The sequence below is a fragment of the Monodelphis domestica genome, chromosome 4 (assembly GCF_027887165.1).
Source record: "Monodelphis domestica isolate mMonDom1 chromosome 4, mMonDom1.pri, whole genome shotgun sequence".
Classification (NCBI taxonomy): domain Eukaryota; kingdom Metazoa; phylum Chordata; class Mammalia; order Didelphimorphia; family Didelphidae; genus Monodelphis; species Monodelphis domestica.
In genome coordinates this window covers 340,033,032-340,047,914 of record NC_077230.1, presented here as the reverse complement: position 1 = coordinate 340,047,914, position 14,883 = coordinate 340,033,032, and the positions used below count along the sequence as shown (strand labels likewise).

Below are 14,883 nucleotides of genomic sequence, written 5' to 3'. Positions count from 1 at the left end.
TCTTCTTCGGCTCTACCTTTTAGTCCAGTGATTTACTTTGAATCAGTCCCCTTGTCCCCTCCCTTGATGTTTCCCTTTTTAGTCCCTCCCTTTTTCTTCCCTCCCCCTCCCCCCTCTCTTTCCCTCCCTTTTTGTTCTCCCTCTCCCCCTCCCCCCTCTCTTTCCCTCCCTTTTTGTTCTCCCTCTCCCCCTCCCCCCCTCGGTTTTCCCTTCTCCTTACCCTTGTTGGGTAAGATAGAATTCAAGATCCCAATGGATCTGGATGTTTTTCCCTCTCAGAGTTGATTTCCCTGAGATTGAGGTTTAAGTAAAAAAAAAAAAAAACCCTCTCTTCCTCTCCTTCTTATAGGAGTTTTCTTCCCCTCCCCTTCCCATGTGAATCTTTGTGTGAGAACGATTATTCTATTTGGTCTTTCTTTACCCCCTATTTATACATTACATTTTCCCCACATATTAGTATACATAGATTGATATAAATGTAGTCCTTATAGAAGAGAGTTTGAGTAGAAGAAGAAGATAACATTTTTCCCCTTTCCTTAATATTTACCTTTTCAGGTATTCCTTGCTCTTTGATTTTCGGTATCAAACTTTCCACAGAGCTCTGGTCTTTTCTTTGCAAAAAGTTGGAATTCTTCTATTTTGTTGAATGCCCATACTTTCCCTTGGAAGTATATAGTCAGTTTTGCTGGGTAGCTGATTCTTGGTTGGAGACCCAGCTCTCTTGCCTTTCTGAAGATCATGTTCCATGCCTTACGATCATTCAGAGTAGAACTTGCAAGGTCTTGTGTGACCCTGATTGGCATTCCTTTATATCTAAATTGTCTTTTTCTGGCTTCCTGTAGGATTTTTTCTTTTGTTTGATAGCTTTGGAATTTGGCAATTACATTCCTGGGAGTTGTCTTTTGGGGGTTTAGTGTAGAAGGTGTTCTGTGAGCTCTGTCAGTGGCTGTATTGCCCCCTTGTTCTAGAATCTCTGGGCAATTTTCTTTGATTATATCTCTTAACTATTTTAACAAAGAACTTTGTACTTTCCTTTTGTCATTCAACTTTATAGAATAATGTATGAGGTGACTGGTGGTGCAATGGATATAACACTGCAACTGGAGGCAGGAACGCCTGAGTTCAAAATCAGCCTCAGACACTTATTAACCTGTGTGATCACTTAATGTCTATTTGCCTCAGTTTCCTCAATTGTAAAATGAGGATAACAATAGTACTTACTTTCAGGGTTGTTAGGAGGACCAAATGAGGTATTTGTAAAAAGCACTTAGTGGAATGCTTAGCACATAGTAAGGACTTTATAATGCTAATTTCTTTCCTTATTATGGTTTTTCATGTACATGTATTATTTCCTCTCTTAGGCTCTACCCCTTCATAGGATTTTAAAGCTGAGAAGAACCATAGTACAGAGCACAGAGAATATTCTGCTTGGTATGATCCACAGGATATTATTCTGAACTCCCAAGGAAGAAGAAATTAAGATCCCTTGAAATGTGAGACCTAAATCAGAGCTCAAAAAATCACAATTACTTATATGTGCATAGAATGTAACCTCCATGAGGACAAGAACTATTATGAATTCTGTCTGTAGCCACAGTGTCTAGGACAATTATTTGGCATATAACAGGCACTTAATAAATAAATGATTCATCTAGTGTGGAATTTCTCTAGTCCCTGTGCTATTAGAACTATTTTCTACCTCTGTCATTATGGGATTCTTTAAGGGAAAGAGACAAGAGGGAAACATCTAAATATTTTAAGTTTATTGATGGGAATGGATGAGGAAGGAGGGTAACAAAGGGGAAGGAAAAGTTCTTAATCTTATCCCCAAACATAAATTCCCTTAATACAATCCCAATGGCCAATTTATCTAGGCTAAATAAGTGAAGTTCCTCCCAAACAGAACCTCACAAAACAGAGCCCAGTAAATGAGCCAAGATCCCAGAGGTAAAGTCCAAAGTAGATCCAGCAGAGAAGGGATGGCTCTTCTTTGGTCTTGTAGAAAGATGGAAATCTCAGCTACTCCCAAAGCTTCTCCCAGAAGTTCAATTTCAGTTGGGACCTTAGAATCTTGACCCAGGCTCCCATGTGATTCTGTGTCACCTGTCCCTGTCAGTCAAATGCAGTTCATTTTGCAGAATCACTTTGCAATCTTCCTTTGCTTACTACACCTCCCACTAATAGAGAAGGAATCCTTCTGTGAAGCTATAGCAAATCCTACTTTTCACTCTCCTGATTTCCCTCTACATCAGCGGTTCTCAACCTCTCAATTTGTAGCAATGAGAATACATAATGCATATCAGGTAGTTACATTCCGAATCATAACTGTAGCAAAATTACAGTTTTGAAGTAGCCACCAAAATAATTTTTTGTTTTGGGGTCACTGTAACATGAGGAACTGTACCGCGGGGTCACGGCGTTAGAAAGGTGGAGAACCACTGCACTACATTATTCACTTGGTGATCTCATTGGCTCCTGAGGATTCAATCTATGCTGATGATTCTCAAATCTACTTATCCAGTCCTAATCTCAAAACTGCCTTCCAGTCTTGCACCTCCAACTGCCTCTTGAACATTATTAGGATTAAAATTCTCTGGACACTATATATTAATTTATAATTATTCATTAGATAGTGAAAGCGGGTTGGAGAGAGAAAAGCACTGTCACCTAGCTAATCTGAATTTGTGGCTCATCTCATGATTCTGCTCCATAGCAAAAAGTCCTCGATGCTTCCTCAATTTATAATCCCAGAGATGTCGCTCCTTCTGGGTCTCCTTGGTTGGACAGGCTTGACCCCAGTCTGGGTCAGAGGTCAGGCTTCCAGATGCCAGGAGCCATGTGGGGCCAGAAACGAGTGTCTCCAGGGATGCCTCTAAAGTCCTTCCAAAGTACATACGGGCACCCAATGAAAGGGTAAGGCTGAGACCAAAATGGGTTTTCAAAACTTTCTTTTTTAAAAGGACAGAGGGGTACAAATTTGCATTAAATTCACATCTCAAACTGGAGGTCCTATAGAGAGCAAAAAACACTTTTTCCCATAAGCATTTTAAATTCAACATATTCAAAATTGGACTCATTATCTTCTCCCTATGTCCCTCCTTCCTACTTTCCCTATCACTTTCAAGGGTACCACCATCTTCCCAGTCATGGAGGCTCACAAGCTAAGTGTGGATTTCAGGTCCTCACTCTCTCTCCCACTCGTATCTAATCTGTTGGCAAAGCTTATCAATTTTCACCTCTGTAAACCTCTCATATATACTCGCATCTCTCCTCTGACACTACCACTATCCTGCTGCAGGCTCTCATCACCTCACAGCTGGACTGTTGCAAGAGCCTGCTGGTGGAGCTGCCTACCACAAGCCTCTCCAGGCTAGCTGTCAACGTGATCTTCCTAGAGGTTTGACCTTATCGCCTCCTTACTCAATAAATTCCAGTGGCTCCTTATCACCTCTACAATCAAATATAAAATCTCTTTGACATTCAAAGCCTTTCATCCCCTCTCCTCCACCCCCCACTTTCCAGTCCTCTTCTATCTTACACCTCCCTTACATATTCTTTGATCCAGCAACACTGGCCTCCTTGCTGTCCCTCAAATAAGATATTTCAGACTCCAGACGTTTTCACTAGCCATCTCCTGTCCTGGGAATGCTATCCCATCTCTTCTCTGTCTTCTGGCTCCCCTGGCTTCCTTTTAGAGCAAGCCAAGTGTGCAGCTGGGTACCTCAGTGGATTGACAGCCAGGCCTAGAGACGGGAGGTCCTAGGTTCAAATTTGGCCTCAGACACTTCCCAGCTGTGTGACCCTGGGCAAGTCACTTAACCCCCATTGACTAGCTCTTACCATTCTTCTGCCTTGGAGCCAATATACAATATTGAGACTCTCTCTCTCTTTCTCTCTCTCTCTCTCTCTCTCTCTCTCTCTCTCTCTCTCACTCACACACTCACACACACACACACACACACACACACACACACACACACACACACACATACACACAGAGTTAGGAAATGTCTGAAGCCAGATTTGAACCTAGGACCTCCCATCTCTAGACCTGGCTCTCAATCCACCAAGCCACCCAGCTACCCCTTTGTTACCTAATCTTAAATGCTTTAAGCACAAGCTATTCCTAAATACCATCCTAAACTCTGGAAGATGATTCATGCTGACATTCAATTAAGTCTTCAGGGACTTAAGAAGTCATGTAGTCTAAACCATACCTGAGCAGGAATCTTTCAGTCCCTGTTCTTAAAAGATGGTCTTCCAGAATCTTCTTGAAAATGTCCAGTGGGAGAGATTTCACTACTTCCTGAGACAGCCCATTTCACAGAATCACCAAACTTAGCACTGGAATGGAATTCAAATGTCACTGACTCTAACACATAACTAAATAGGAATTGCCTCTACTACATCTCCAAAAAGTGGACATTCAATTTGTGTTTAAAAGCTTCCATTAATGGAGAATTTGTTGCATCCCAAAGCAGAGTATTCCATTGTCAGAAAGCTCTAATTGTTAGGAAAAAATTTTCCTTACATTGAAATGAAATTGATTTCTCTATAATTTTCACTTAATGGACTTAGTTCTTCTCTCTGGGGCCATACAAAATATTTCTCCTCTCTCTATTAAGTACAAGAACTACAGTCATACATATTGTAGAAAAACAGGAAAAGGAGGCAGCAATATGGCTTGGTGTATAGAGAGCCAAGCCTGGAGACCAGAGGTCCTGGGTTCAAATCTAATCTCAGATATTTGCTAGCTGTGTGACCCTGGGCAAGTCACTTAACTCCAATTGCCTAGCCCTTATCACTACTCTGCTTTGGAACCAATACATCGTATTGATTCTAAGATGGAAGGTATCAGATTAAAAAAAAAGAACAGAAAAGAAAAATGAAAACAGGGAAAATTAAAGAATTTTAGCATTAGAATGGACCCCAAATGGCTTATAGTTCAATTTGTAACTGAGCAGTGTATAAATTATCCTAACTATCTTGCTATGCTAGAATTTCCCTTCTGTGTGTGAAGATGTGTAAGACTGACTATTTTCCCAGGACATAAGAGTAAATTGAAGAAACTAATTATCTTTGTGACCCAGAGTAGCCTGATTGATGAAAGTAACTGCCTTTGAAAATTACAGCCTGGCTTTAAGTCCATCAGCCACTGGCTCATTCCACACCACTTCTCAAGGTCTCTCTGGGATCAGCTAACCAAATGTCCTTGGACTTTGTGTAAACTTGCTGGTCCTAGACTATCTGTTTCTGGTTGAGTTTATCACTTGGCCTCAACTCTGGAACAACCAGCCCTAAGTCTCAGTGGATCATTGTATTGCTGAAACCTTGAGACCAAGTCACTTCAGACTCATATCTTACTGTCTTATGCTAAAAATAAATCCCCGATATGTCTTTGTTCCCCTTTGCACCTGGGAATACATCATGCCATTCCTGGGAACTCTTTACTCATTTGACCCTAGCTCTCTCCCAGCCCCTTTCCTGCCTCCCTTCGCTAAAAATTGGCTGGCCAACTATACTTTGAGTACTTATTGGTACCAGACCAATTTGCTCCCATGTGCATGTATAGCCTTGCTTAATAAAGATCATCTTGCTTTTAAGGCATTATAGCTCTTGATTATCCCTTAGTTTTGGGAAAGTGGAATGGAGGTCTCTAGGGGTCTCAGCACCTGAGGATGTTTGCTCTCCTTTGGGGGTAAGAGAGACTCAAGTTCTATAGAGTTCATGCCTTGGTTTACAGCAGAAAGCTTCTCTATGATATCCTTGACAACCGGTCATTTAAGTTTTAAAGGAAGACCTCTAGTCAAGGGGAGACCTCTTGTCTGTCTCCTGAAACAGCTCATTCTAGTTTCAGACAACTCTGATTATTATGAATAATTAAGATGTTTGGGTTTTTTTCTTACACAAAGCCTAAATCTGCCTCTACAATTCTCCTAGATTTCTCCTAGTTCTCCCTTTTGGGGATAAGCAAGATACATTTAAATGCTCTTTCACATAACACAACATCAAGTATTTCCAGACATCTGTCACGTTATTATCTTCTCTTCTCCAGTTTAAATATCCCCAGTTTCACCAAATGGTCTTTGTATAGAATGGTCTCTAAGTCTCTCACAATTATGGTTGCCTTTTTCTAGAAATATGCCAATTTGTCGGTGTCCTTCCTTAAATATGAATTCCAGAAATGAACAAAGAACTCTAGATGTGGTTGACCAAAAAACAATATAGCAGGACCATCACTGCCCTTGTCCTGGATGCTTTGCTTTCATCAAATAGCCTAAGATCACATCAGCACTTTTGGCTGCCAGACCACAATGTTGACTCATATTGAGGTTTTATTCCACTTATACCTCCAGATATTTTCATATGAACTAATGTCATGCTTTCCCCATCCTTAACTTGCACATTTTATTTATTTTTAAACCTAAGCATAGGTGAGTATAGAACATTTGAGAAAGTATATAGCATTTTCAATTATCTCAAGCTGATCCTTTTCAGAAAAACCAATTTTTTTCTTTTTCTTTTTTTAAAATTTTATTTAATTGATTAAGAAAAAGTTTTCCATGGTTACAAGATTCATGTTCTCTCCCTCTCCTCCCTCCAGCCCCCTTCCATAGCCAACACCCAATGCCACTGGGTTTTACATGTGTCATTGATCACCTATTTCCATATTATTTATATTTGCACTAGAGTGATCCCTTAGAGTTTATATCCCCAATCATAGCCCCATCAGCCCATGTGATCAAGCAGTTGTTTTTCTTTTGTGTTTCTGTTCCCACAATTCTTTCTCTGGATGTGATAGTGTTCTTTCTCATGAGTCCCTCAGAATTGTCTGGGGTCATTGCATTGCTGCTAGTAGAGAAGCCCATTACGTTAGATTGTGCCACAGTGTATCCTTCTCTGTGTACAATGTTCTTCTGGTTCTGCTTCTTTCACTCTGCATCAATTCCTGGAGGTCATTCCAGTTCACATGAAATTCCTCCAGTTCACTATTCCTTTGAGCACAATAGTATTCCATCACCAACAGATACTACAGTTTGTTCAGCCTTTCCCCAATTGATGGGCATCCCCTCATTTTCTAATTTTTTGCCACCACAAAGAGTGCAGCTATGAATATTCTTGTACATGTCTTTTTCCTTATTATCTCTTTGGGGTACAAACCCAGCGGTAGCATGGCTGGATCAAAGGGCAAGCAGTCTTTTAAAGCCCTTTGGGCATAGTTCCAAATTGCCATCAAGTCTGGTTGGATCAATTCACAACTCCACCAGCAATGCATTAATGTCCCTATTATGCCACATCCCCTCTAACATTTATTACTTTCCTTTGCTGTCATGTTAGCCAATCTACTAGGTGTAAGGTGGTACCTCAGAGTTGTTTTGATTTGAATACTCTAATTATAAGAGATTTAGAACATTTTTTCCATGTGCTTATTGATAGTTTTGATTTCTTTATCTGAAAATTACATATTCATGTCCTTGGGGGACATTCCCCAATTGGGGAATGATTTTATTTTTTTGTATAATTGATTAAGCTCCTTATATATTTGAGTAATTAGACCTTTGTCAGAGGTTTTTATTATAAAGGCTTTCCCCCCCAATTTGTTGTTTCCCTTCTAATTTTGGTTGCATTGGTTTTGTTTGTACAAAATATTTTTAATTTAATGTAATCAAAATTATTTATTTTACATTTTGAAATTTTTCTAACTCTTGCTTGGCCTTGAAATCTTTCCTTTCCCAAAGATCTGACACATATACTATTTTGTGTTCACCTAATTTACTTATAGTTTCCTTCTTTATATCTAAATCATTCACCCATTCTGAATTTATCTTGGTATAGGGTGTGAGATGTTGATCTAAACCTAATCTCTCCTGTACTGTTTTCCAGTTTTCCCAGCAGTTTTTATCAAATAGTGGATTTTGTCCCCAAAGCTGGGATCTTTGGTTTTATCATAGACTGTCTTGCTGAGGTCATTTACCCCTAGTCTATACCACTGATCCTCCCTTCTGTCTCTTAGTCAGTACCATATTGTTTTGATGACCACTGATTTATAGTACAGTTTAAGATATGGTACTGCTAGGCCCACCTCCACATTTATTTCATTATTTCCCTGGCTATTTTTGACCTTTTGTTCTTCCAAATTAACTTTGTTATGGTTTTTTTCTAATTCAGTAAAAAAAAAGTTTCTTGTTAGTTTGATAGGCATGACACTGAATAAGTAAATTAATTTGGGTAGGATTGTAATTTTTATTATGTTAGTTCATCCTGCACATGAGCAATTAATGTTTTTCCAATTGTTTAAATCTAGTTTTAATTGTGTGGAAAGTTTTTTGTAGTTGTATTCATACAACTCCTTTGTTTATCTTGGCAAATAGATTCCTAAGTATTTTATATTGTCTAGGGCGATTTTAAATGGAATTTCTCTTTCTAGTTCTTGCTGCTGAGTTGTGTTGGAAATACATAGAAATGCTGATGATTTGTGTTTATTTTGTATCCTGCAACTTTGCTGAAGTTGTTGATTATTTCCACTAGCTTCTTTGTTGATTCTCTAGGATTCATTAAGTAAACCATAATATCATCTAAAAAGACTGATAGCTTGGTCTCCTCGTTGCCTATTTTAATACCTTCAATTTCTTTTTCTTCTCTAATTGCTACTGCTTGTGTTTCCAATACAATGTTAAATAATAGAGGTGATAATAGACATCCTTGTTTCACTGCTGATCTTATTTGGAAGGCTTCTAATTTATCCCCATTGCAAATGATGCTTGCTGATGGTTTTAAATATGTACTATTTATTGTTTTTAGGAAAGGCCCTTCTCTTCCTATACTTTCTAGTGTTTTCAATAGGAATGAGTGTTGTATTTTATCAAAGGCTTTTTATGCATCTATTGAGATAATCATGTGTTTTTTTTTAAACATTATTTTATTTGGTCGTTTTCATACATTATTCATTGGAAACAAAGATCGTTTTCTTTTCCTCCCCCCCCCCTGCCTTTCCCTCTCCCATAGCCGACGCATGATTCCACTGGTTATCACATGTGTTCTTGACTAGAACCCATTTCCCTGTTGTTGGAATTTGCATTATAGTGTTCATTTAGAGTCTCTCCTCAGTCTTATCTCCTCCAACCCTGTAGTCAAGCAGTTGTTTTTCATTGGTGTTTTTACTCCCACAGTTTATCCTCTTCTTGTGGGTAGTATTTTTTTTTAATCATGTGTTTTTTTACTTTGCTTATTAATATGGTCAATTATGTGGATGGTTTTCCTAATATTGAACCATCCTTGCATTCCTGGTATAAATCCCACCTGATCATAATGAATAACTCTTGTGATCATTTGCTGGAGTCTTTTTGCTAGTATTCTATTTAAAATCTTTGCATCTATGTTCACTAGGGAGATTGGTCTATATTTTTCTTTCTCTGTTTTTGATCTGCCTGGCTTTGGAATCAGTACCATATTTGTGTTATGATACAAGGAATTTGGTAGAACTCCTTTGCTTATTTTGTCAAATAGTTTGTTTAGTATTGGGATTAGTTGTTTTTTAAATGTTTGATAGAATTCATTTGTGAATCCATCTGGTCCTGGGAATTTTTTTAGGGAGTTCTTTAAGGGCTTGTTCAATTTCTTTTTCTGAAAAAGGATTATTTAAGTATTCTATTTCTTCTTCTGTTAATCTAGGCAATTTATAATTTTATAAATATTCATCCATATCACCTAGATTGCCATATTTATTGCCATATAATTGGGCAAAATAGTTTTAATGAATGTCTTAATTTCCTCTTCATTAGAGGTGAGGTCTCCCTTTTCATCTTGGGGATACTGTTAATTTGGTTTTCTTCTTTCCTTTTTTATTAGATTAAGCAGTACTTTGTCTATTTTATTTGTTTTTTTTTTAAGTGCCAGCTTCTAGTCTTATTTATTAATTCAATAGTTCTTTCATTTTTTATTTTGTTAATTTCTCCTTTAATTTTTAGGATTTCTAATTTAGTTTTTATCTGGAGATTTTTAATTTGTTCACTTTCTAGTGTGAACTTTAGATTACTCCACCCTACTTAGTCTAACAAAAACAGGAATGTCTACACCCATAGTTAAGGATTAAGTATTTAGGAGGATGGCCTATGACAGACATGTGCTAGCAAATGACAAATCAGAAACAACTGACAGACCCCTGAGCTGTCATAAGTCAAGCTTAAGCTACTATTGGTACATGTGAGACACAGGAAAGTAATGTAAAAACCAGCTATATATTTCACGTCACATCCTCTCTCCAGCTCTTTTGGCGGAGAGGTGGCTCTGGCAGCAACTTGCTGAGCATTTCAGCATCTTGGTGTGGCAATAACTATTGTCCAGGTTTGGTGGTGAGTTTTCCTTGATACTACACTGGGAGAAGCTTAGTAGCCTACTTCAGGTGAGGCATCTTCACTAAGCTCTCTCGGAGTTTAGGCTGATTCTTTTCTCCTTTACCTTCCAAACACTACCCTCTTAGAAAAGCCTCTTATCTTCTTCAAAGACCCCATGGTGGAGGTCTTTGAACTCCCCCTGGCAAAGGCCAGGCAGGAGAAATCCTATACCCCCCCTTTCTTCTCCTTAATTCCTTCCCTCTATATTAATTAAAATCACCATAATTTTCCAAACTGACTTGGACATTTTATTTGGGATTTTCTCTGGCGACCAAATTAATTTAGATTAAGTCACAACCCTAAAATTACCTATACACTAGTTTTTTTAATTTGTATGCCCAACTCATTTACCTCTTCCCTCCCTAATTTGTTAATATATGAACTCAAGGATATAAATTTCCTCCTGAGTACTGCTTTAGCTGTATCCCATAGATTTTGATACGATATCTCATCATTGTCATTCTCTTCTATGAAATTATTATTTCTATGATTTGTTCTCTAACAAATTTTAGAGAATCATGTTATTTCATTTCCAGTTAATTTTTTATTTGTCTCTCCATGTACATGTGAAGGTTGAATTTAGCTCTTCCCTGATTGTAACAATGAAGGTACTTAGCTCTTCCTTGATTGTGAAGATTGAATTGTAATCCTCTGTCTATTTGTTGATTTAATCCCCAGAAATGTAAGCACAGTACTTGAAGTTGAGTGGGAAGATCTTTCCATGTTAGATCTGATCACCAACGGTGTAGATCTCCCACTTAATTATGAGGTGGGAGATCTGTGACCCACATGTGCAATAGTGGATAATGAACTAGAATCAACTAATTGCCTTCTGGGCAATCTAGAGCAGAGTGTCTGCTGTGATTGGTAGATGTGAAATTTAGGGGAGGTGTCACAAGAGAAAAAGGTCTTAAAAGAGGACCAGAGGCCAGAAGAGGACATTCGATTGTATTTGATTCGAATTAGATCAAAGAACTCTCACTCGGAAGAGAGACTGGAGACAGACACTCAAACTTGGCTGTGAAACCTGATCCCTGGAGGTACTTGTGCAGGAGACCTCAGACTGCTTTTCCTTTTAGACAGTCACTGTTGGTGAGTGAAAGGCTGACTTAGTAACCCTGCCTTTCTCAGAGGTGTAAACCTCCAAGAAAGGCCCATCATCTTGAGACTTTTTCCCCTGATTAAGGTCTTAGAATTTCTACCTGGCTCAGAGGACATTGGAGTTCTCTCTGTCTCTCTCTGTCTCTCTCTGTCTCTCTCTGTCTCTCTCTGTCTCTCTGTCTCTCTCTCTCTCTCTCTCTCTCTCTCTCTCTCTCTCTCTCTCTCTTTCCTTAATATCTTCCCTCTACTGTAAATAAAACTACCATTAATCACATTCTACTTTAGTAATTCATTTTAGGATTTAGAAATTAAATCCCTGGTGACCACCTAATAAAACCACCAATTAATATATTTCAGTCTAAACCACAATTAAATTTAACATACCCTTACTAATTATTATTTTATTGCATTGTGATCTGAAAAGGTTTCATTTATTATTTATACTCTTTTGTACTTGTTTGCCATGTTTTTATGCCCTAGTACATGGTCAATGTTTGTAAAGGTACCATGAGCTACTGAAAAGAAGGTGTATTCATTTTTGTCCCTATTTATTTTTTTCCACATATCTATTAACTCTATTTTTTTCTAAGATTTCATTTACATCTCTTACATCTTTCTTATTTCTTTTTTTGTTTTATTTATCTAGATCTGATAGAGGAAGGTTCAGATCTCCCACTAGTATAGTTTTACTATCTATTTCCTCTTTAAGCTCCACTAGTTTCTCCTTTAGAAATTTGGATGCTATACCATTTGTTGCATACATGTTGAGTACTGATATTTCCTCATTGTCTATACTGCCTTCTATCAGGATGTAATTATTTTTCCTATCTCTTTTAATCAGATATATTTTTACTTTGGCTTTGTCAAACCCCCCTTGGCTTTTCCCTCTCAACTTCCCTATAGGGTAAGATAGAATTAGATACCCCAATGGATTTAGATGCTCTTCTCTCTTAGAATTTATTCCACTGAGAGTAAGGTTTGAGTATTACCTATTAGCACTCTCTTCTTCTCCTTCTTATAATAGTATTCTTCCTCCCCACCCCACCCCATGTACCTCTTTGTGTGGTATAGATTATCCTATTTTTCTTACTTCAAGTTTATCTTGATGACATCTTCTATTCCCCCCTTTTCTTTCTTTCTTTTCTTTTCTTTTCCTTTCTTTCTTTCTTTCTTTCTTTTTTTTTTGCTTATAATCTTAAACCACTTAGTATCTGTGATTAAGAGAAATGGGCCAGGACTTAAGAGATAAAATGCAAAGAAAAGTTCAAGAAAGCAGATAGAATCCTCCAGACCCAGACCCATCAGGGGAGGGGAGAGAGATTCTATAGAAGGTTGGAAAAGGGGGGGAAGTTGGCCCAAGCTGACTTCTGGATGCATTTCTTCTGGGAGTGGTCTGGTTGCTACACCACTTGACTTCACTTCTCTCTGGGTAACCTCTCTAAAAAGAGGAAGTCTGAAGAGGTGCTTAGCTGTTATCCTCATTGACCTTGACTGAATTGAAAGAGTCTTGCCCAGTGAAGATCTCAACTGAATAGAAAAGACTTTTGAATTGAAGCTTTCTATCAGAGATAGGAGATTTATAGCTTAGGAAAACCCCTTTCCCTCTGTCCTATTAATTTCCCTATTCCCTTTTTCCCAAAAGAGAATAAATTAGATATTTTACTATAAGAGCTGTCTTTAACTTTGTAGTAGGAGGGAGAATTTAAATATTCAAAAATAAAGATTGAGGGAGGGGCTGACTCACCATCTGGTAGGAAAGGACTTCACTAGGTTGCCTTAGCAGGGAGAACATTACATTCCTGGGGGTTGTCTTTTGAAGATCTAATGTAGAGAATGATCTATGGATTCTTTCAATGTCTATTTTTCCTTCTTGTTGAAGAACATCAGGGCAGTTTTCTTTGATAATTTCTTATTGTATGATGTCAAGGTTTCTGTTTATTTCCAGGTTTTCAAGTGGGCCTATGATTCTCGAATTGTCTCTCCTAGACCTGTTTTCCAAGTTAACCATCTACTCAGACTGCTTTGTTAATTCTTGCTGTCTTGTGAGATCATTAACTTCTCCTTGCCCAATTCTGGTCTTTAAAGACTAATTTTCATCTATGATCATTTAATTTTCCTTTTCAGTTTGGTCTTTCCTACTTTTCATGGCTTCCAGCTATTTAATTCTGGTCTCCAATTTGCTTATCATTTCATTTGATTTCTGGGCTTCTTTTTTCAAATGGGAGTTGCTGACAATTCACATAAAAAAAGATCTATAGGTTTCTGTGGGCTACAAGTCCACTTTGAGTCAATAGTGTAAATGGCAACCAAAGAAACTAATTTTATCTTATTCTATATCAATAAAGGAATTAGTTCCAGGAAGCCAATATTAGTTTTCCAATACTCTGTCATGTTCAGAAGTATCATATTCCATTTTAGGCACCAAGTTGATTTGTTTAATTGAATCTGAAGCTAAAACATGACCAGCAAAGGGCAACCAGGATGGTGAAGGGATTAAAACATTGGCCAGGGTTATGTAGTGAAATGAACTCAAGATCAGAGGACCTGTTCCAGACTCTAGCTCTACCACTTATGGGTATTGCAGAGGGGTGGAGAGAAAGAGGAAATGAGGCATGGGCCTTGATCCTGAGATTTCATTGATACAGGGACTCCTGATGAGAGTATTCTACCAAAGCAGATCAGTATTTGCTGTGCAACTTAGAAACCTAGTTGTCTGGTGGCATGGAGAAAGTAAGTTTTGAGATTATGTCAGAAGTGAAATTTGAACCCAAATCTTCTTGCCTCTGAGGCTGAGTCTCTATTCACTATGTCATGCTGTCTCTTGTTTCCACTGTGACCTAAGGGTAAATCATTTAAGCTTTCTTGTTCTAGATTTCTCGTTTGTAGACCAAGGGGGTTGCATTCTGGTTGACTTCTAAGTTCTTTCTGTTCCACATCTATGATCCTGTGATTTTATATTAGGATCAGTAATAGAAACTTGAGAAGGCTTAACTTGGAGAAGAAAAGACTGCTAGGGTACATGACAGTTATATTCAAACATTTGACAATTTGGCATGGGAAAATGATAAAAATGTTTCTGACACAATGGAAATTAGAGAAAGGCATATTTTGCTTTGATAAATGGAAGAATGTCCTCAAAATTAGAGCTATCTAAAACTAGAATTGGTTGCCTCATGAAATATGGACTTCAGACATTATCTAGCCCAAATATATTATTTTACAAATGAAAAAACTGAGGTCCAAATTAGGGAAGTAATTTGCCAAAGGCTAAACATCAACTTGCATTTTCTTCCCCCATCTTCCACCCCAAAAAATAAGCCCTTGTAACAAAGAATAAAAAAGAAAAAGTAGCAGTTCAGCAAATATAAATATCATGTCTACCAAATCT

General features: G+C 37.9%; 1 long non-coding RNA gene across 1 annotated transcript in view; it reads right to left on the bottom strand.

Moving 5' to 3' along the window:
• Positions 1 to 1,003: 1,003 nt before the first annotated feature.
• LOC103106010 (uncharacterized) overlaps positions 1,004 to 14,883 on the bottom strand; it is a 65,598-nt gene continuing 51,718 nt past the window's right edge. The window contains exon 3 of the long non-coding RNA XR_008911427.1: positions 1,004 to 4,344. This is a non-coding gene — a long non-coding RNA (uncharacterized LOC103106010). The remainder of the gene's footprint in view (positions 4,345 to 14,883) is intronic.